This window comes from Aristolochia californica, unplaced genomic scaffold (assembly GCF_029961685.1).
Source record: "Aristolochia californica isolate CCGP_79_NKW_82.1479 unplaced genomic scaffold, dmAriCali1.0.hap1 SCAF_12, whole genome shotgun sequence".
Lineage (NCBI taxonomy): Eukaryota > Viridiplantae > Streptophyta > Magnoliopsida > Piperales > Aristolochiaceae > Aristolochia > Aristolochia californica.
In genome coordinates this window covers 3,835,993-3,841,895 of record NW_027181793.1, presented here as the reverse complement: position 1 = coordinate 3,841,895, position 5,903 = coordinate 3,835,993, and positions in this window count along the sequence as shown.

Genomic DNA, 5,903 nt, shown 5'->3' with positions numbered 1-5,903 from the left:
GCCACTTATTTTTATGCCTCACTATACGTGTCCAAGTCCCAAGTTCATACATATTTTCCACGACTCGGCTATATTGCACTACTATTTGACTCGGCGTGACTCTTTTTTTTTCTCCATCTAGATTATTATCTTTGATTATTACCCATATTTAGTGCAACTTCCTTATTTAGTGATGTTCGTTGTGGACTATTTCATGTATCCTTATTATTCTTAAGGACCTCTATTATTTACCAGTTATCCGATATTATACAACTGTACATATGGTGCATCTTTTCCGCTGCTGGCCCATTTATTTTACTAGTTATTTTGGCATTGGCCCATTTCCACTGCTGCTATTGCGTCTCTTTGATTGAGACATTATTTCTTAAGAAGAACTCCTCGGTTGATTGCCTTGGGTTCCTTATTTGCTGACTGTTGTTGGCATTGGTTCTTTTGATGCAAAATTTGAATTTCTTAGAAAAATAAATCACATGGTGGCCTTAGCATCGTATCTTCCTCTTTACCCATTACCTATTACCCTTTGGCAGTCTTTCTCCTACCATCCTTTATTTGACTTTGACTTACCCTTATTGGCCAACCCTTTTAAAGCATTGCTTTGGCTGTCCCTTTTATTCATATGGGTGTTTTAAGTCCATTGAGACTTTTTATTGGTACTCGTGGGTCTTCCGGCCTTGTGAATGACAGACATTACCCACTTTAGTGATTATTTTCACTATATTCGTTCGAAATCCTTTGAGTTTGGTTTCGACTTATGTTTTATCACCCATTCTTACCTTTGAGAGTTTATGTCCAATTTCATACTTATCCTTGGGACATTATGATGGAGGAGATTATTATTACATTTATGTTATTTGGTTCAAGATAGGATCACTGCTATTACCTCCCAGCTTGAGGGGGGTGTTGGAATATATGATGTAATTAGTTTACGTTTCCTGTCTCTTCTTAACTCGTATTAGGGTGAAGTGTATACTTGTAATATTGGTAGTTTTGATACCTATAAATATACCTTATGGGGGAGGGTTTGGATGAAGTCCACGACCTCCTTCCTCATGTTTTCTATCCATGTCTTTTTCTCCATGACCTAAATTCATGGAGTCCTAAAAATCAACATGAGTTCCTCCACTACTGGTATAGGGAACTTATCCTTCACAATTTGGGCATTTAATTGCCTATAATTGACACAAAAATGCCATGTGCCATCATGTTTCTTCACGAGCAAGACTGGTGAAGAGAATGGGGATCGGCTGCTGCGAATAAGGCCCTGTTGCAGCATGGCTTAGCACTGCCATTCGATTTCATCCTTCTAGAGATGGGGATATCGGTACGATCTAACCACCACCACATTTGAACCTGGTTTTAAAAAAATCATATGGTCACAATGCCTCAAGGGAGGCAATCCTGAATGCTCGTGGAAGAGGTCGGGAACTCGTCGAGGAGTTTTTCCATAGTGTTGTTCGGTTGGTCCTGTGTGTGGATGGTATGAAGGTGGTGGGGCTTGTCCATTTGACTTCCCTGTAATTGCACTTCGCATCCGCCTAACGCAGCGAAGTCCCACAAGATCGGTCCCAATGTTTGTAACCATTTGATGCCCAATACCATATCAAATCCTACCAACGGAATGACAAAAAATTTTGAATGAAAGAAAGTCGTACCAATTGAGAATATTACCGCTTTCATGTCCCATAGCTAGCGACTTTCTCCCCATTGGCAAATAAAATCGTGGTTGTTGGGTGAGGACGGATCTCCAGCCAAAGATGTAGAACACCTGTTAATTTGAGAAAATTGTGCGTAATTCCTGAATCCACGAGTCCCATGACATGACTTGAGCTCTGACTTGCATAGTTTTTTTTTCAATTTCTGCCCCGTAATGGCATTCAGAGAAATTTATAGTGGGTCCTCCTCAATAGGACCATCATTGTAGTCTATTTCCTGGGCTTCCTCTGCTTCGGGCCAGAACAACCGTTTACATTGGTGGCCTGCCCTGTATGGTTCATCACAGTTGTAGCATAGGTTCTTTGACGTTCGTTCCGCCATCTCCAAATTTGTTATTTTTCTAATATACTGAGCTAGTAGATTACGAGGGCATGTATCGGCTGCGAGAGTAGTGATCGGATTATTTATGGGTGGTGGTAATGCTGGATGTGCCACCTGAGGGGTAATATTTTGCCTCCCTTGCCACTGCGTAGAAGTTTTCTGGTCCCCTTGCCAAACTGGTCGTTGATGTTGAAGTCGTTGCCTTTGTTCCATTGCTCGAGCTAAATTCATTGCCCGAGCTAAGTCTAATGGTGAGTGAAGTTCCACCTCTAACCTCAGAGATTCATTGAGGCCTGTTGTAAATAAGTTGACCTTCTAGTCAACCCGCACCAAGCGGCCAAGTCGAGCCAATTTATCTTGGAACTTTTTTTGATACAGTTCAACAAACGCGGTTTGTCTCAACAACACCAAATCTTCTAAGGGGTTGCTATGGGTGGGAGGGCCAAATCTAATTGTGCATAACTCTTTAAATTCCTCCCAATCCAACACTAATCTTTCTAGTTCCACTTGATGAAACCATATCTGTGCCTCATCTTGCATGTGGAAGGCAGCTAGTCCCACCTTGTCAAACTCAGTAGTCACTTGATTTAAAAAAAAAAAATCATCACATCTATGCAACAAAATGAAGGGATCGAATGACCCAGTAAATGTAAGAAAATCCAATTTTGTATACTTGGGTATTTTGCCTCCACCCTGTGGTGCATGGGCAGCAGTTCGCCCAACAAACTGTTCCTCCCTTCAGCTTTTCAAATTATTCTCCCCTCTTCGTTCTGGGGTAGTGTGTCTCTCTGCCATGATATCAGACATTAGGCTAGAGAGTCGCTGGAGTTGCAAGTAAATACCAAGAAGTTGTTCCAGTTGCGGTCCATAATTGTCTAGTCCCTCCCATTGTTTAGCATGTGATTCTTGCATCTCTCTAACCATGCTTCTCAGTTCTTCATTGCTGGATGTATCCCCCATGTTACCCTGCTTTGATACCACGTTGTTAGGTCATTGGTCATGGATCGAGTAACTCGGCGTGGGATTGGTGAATCTAGCGTTATAAGAGAGTTGTTGCTCTCAGTAAGTAGGAAAAGAGTCTCCTTTTTGCAGCTTGGTTGTTGTTCTTGGTAAGGGTTGAAGGGATGGCCCCTTGCTGCTCACGGTTGAGAGGGGTTAGGACCCTTCTTGCTGCTGTCCAAGTTAGGGGGTGAAAGGCCTCTAACTTGGGCAGTCCACGGAATAGAGGTTAGGAGTCCCTAACCTCGCTGCTCGCTGGAATAGAGGCTGAAGAACCTCTGATTTTGGCTGCTCTCTGTATAGGGGCTGGAAAGCCTCTATCTTTGCTTGGAAAGAGAGAGAGAGAGAGAGAGAGAGAGAGAGAGAGAGACCCTCTCTTGCTACTGTGGAAGGATGAGAGGCTGAAGCCTCTGGTTGAACTCAGAAAAGGGAAAGAAATCTCTCTCTCCCTCCACCCCCACCCCCCTCCCCTGTTTTCGATAAGGATCAAGGTAAAACAGAAATCAAAGAAAGAAGGAAGAAACTCAGATTCGAGAGAGAACTTGGTCTGGAGCTCGTGAAGGAGACCTCCAAACCTTAGAGCTCGTCAAGGAGAACTCCAAACCCTGTTTACCTAATTCAAGACTTGCCTTTTCTCATTCTCTTCCCCCTCTAAGTAGGGTTGACGCCAACATAGTACGGTTAAATTTTACAATTCTACCTCTGTGGCAATTTAACTTAAAATAATGCATAAAAACGAATTTAAAAAAATATGAAAATAAAGCAATTAACTCAATGACTCAGAGCGCCTCCTTTGGATAACTCGGTTAGCTATTGAGTCCTCAACACCATTCTCTTGAAATTCCAACTCTCTTCTCAAAATCTCTCCTTTGCATCTATATTGGACATTGTGCTACAAAGTTGGAGGCATGGATTTATCAAGGAGAATATACTCTCCAAGTGTTAAGGGTGTAAGTTGTTTTATCATTTCTTTATAATTTTCTTTTGAAAAAGGTTCATCTAGAACCTTTTGTAATCTAAATAGAAAGGGTCCACATAGAGCTAGAATCTAGTCAATCTTTTGGAGAGATTGATTGTCAAAGCCTGTATTTGAGCTACATATGGCTTAAAGATAGTTAAAATCTCTTTGATATAAATTTTAGCTATTTGAGCTAAAATAGTGGAATTTCCCAAGTATAAGTTTTTGGGTTGTGAATACCAATAGGGGAACATCAATAACAAAAACATTTGTGTTATCTTTGTGATGTGTAAAAATTTTACATTTGAATTGCATGCTTGCATGTTTTCTATTTTTACGCTTCAAGTAAAATTTTAATTTTTAATTCTCAATTCATCCCCATATTGAGAAGCCACCTAGGTCAACACCTATCTTTTCTCTCTTGTCATTTAGTTGTGCAAAATTTGGATGGACGATATCGACCTTCATTAAACCTTAAATGGCTACTCAAAATATTTCATGCATCATTGGGTCAATCAAGGCCAAGTTGAACAAGAGATATTTCAATTTTCATGGGTATCTCTTAGACCAATAGGGACTCTCCTTCACTTATCTTCAAGTAGGTTGGTCTTTTTCATTATGCTTGTGTACTAGATTCCAATCCGATCCAAGAGTCTCACACTTAGTGGTAGTAAAGAGAAATTTCCACAATCTTCTCGAAACACCCAAGGATTATGTTGTTCTAATAACCTGAGTATAGATCTAATAAAAAAACTCTAACATTGGCTTTCCCCATTGCAAATTTAATAAAAAGAGTACTAGTAGAAGTTTCCAATTACTTGGTAATATATCAGTATTTTGGTTTTCCAAGAAATAATATCATTTGCACTTTCAACCACCAAAGCAAAATATATTGTTTTTGAAAGCTATTGTTCACAACTTTTATGAATGAAACAATAGCTAGAAGACTAAAACTTGAAATTAGACACGATTTCTAACCATATGATAACATGAGTGCCCTAAGTTTCAGTAAAAAGCCAGTTTCAGAAAGATTCTCAAGGTGGAGACGGGAATTGGGCATTAGTAACCACTTTAGCCTATGTCCAAATATATGCTAAACATTATCAAAATTTTCTTAAAACTTTAAAATATGCTCAACATTTGAGCATGGAAAGAAAAAGGTGAAAATTGTGAAATTGAAGCATTTTCCCCAAATCAATCATAGAGAGACGTGTTAGCTATAACTTCATAAATTTATATACTTTGGGTTTCACTGGCATAGGCTAGGAAAACGTCCAAACTACGTAAATCAACTATGTGGCACTTGGTTTTTGTTCATTCTTTTCATGTATTATCCTCTCATGAGCCCAGTGATGGGCATATGGTTGAGATAAAGTGTAAGCTATATTTAAAACAAGAAAACAAATTAAAATAGAAGAATGGGTACCAACCAGTCCTTTTTCTGAACAAAAAGTGGGAGCACCACCTCTGGATAATGCCTTGAAAAGTCACCCTTTACGTTGTCAAATCTCCTACCACTGGCATGACCCTCGGCTCCATTAACAGACTGAGCATGTTCTTTCTTTTTTTCTGTCAGCCGAAAAGTTCCTGAAAAGATAATGAAGCATTGCACGAGGCTGAGCAAAGACATCCAGAAATCCTTGCGGATTAATGTTCACGAGAGTACAAATATAGATTGCAATGAAGCAGCAGTTTCATCACAAGAAAGTGAGAGCTAAAGACAAAGGAAACAAACCCACAGGAGCTTTACCTACCAATATCACGAGTTAGTGGCCATGATGCACATCCCAACTCAAAACAATCATTCAATTAATAACTTAAGAAAACACTATTCAAACACAAGCCTCTCTCTCTCTATCTCAAGATAAGGAAGTCTTTTTGGATCAATTGTCACCAAGAAGAGATGAGTGGG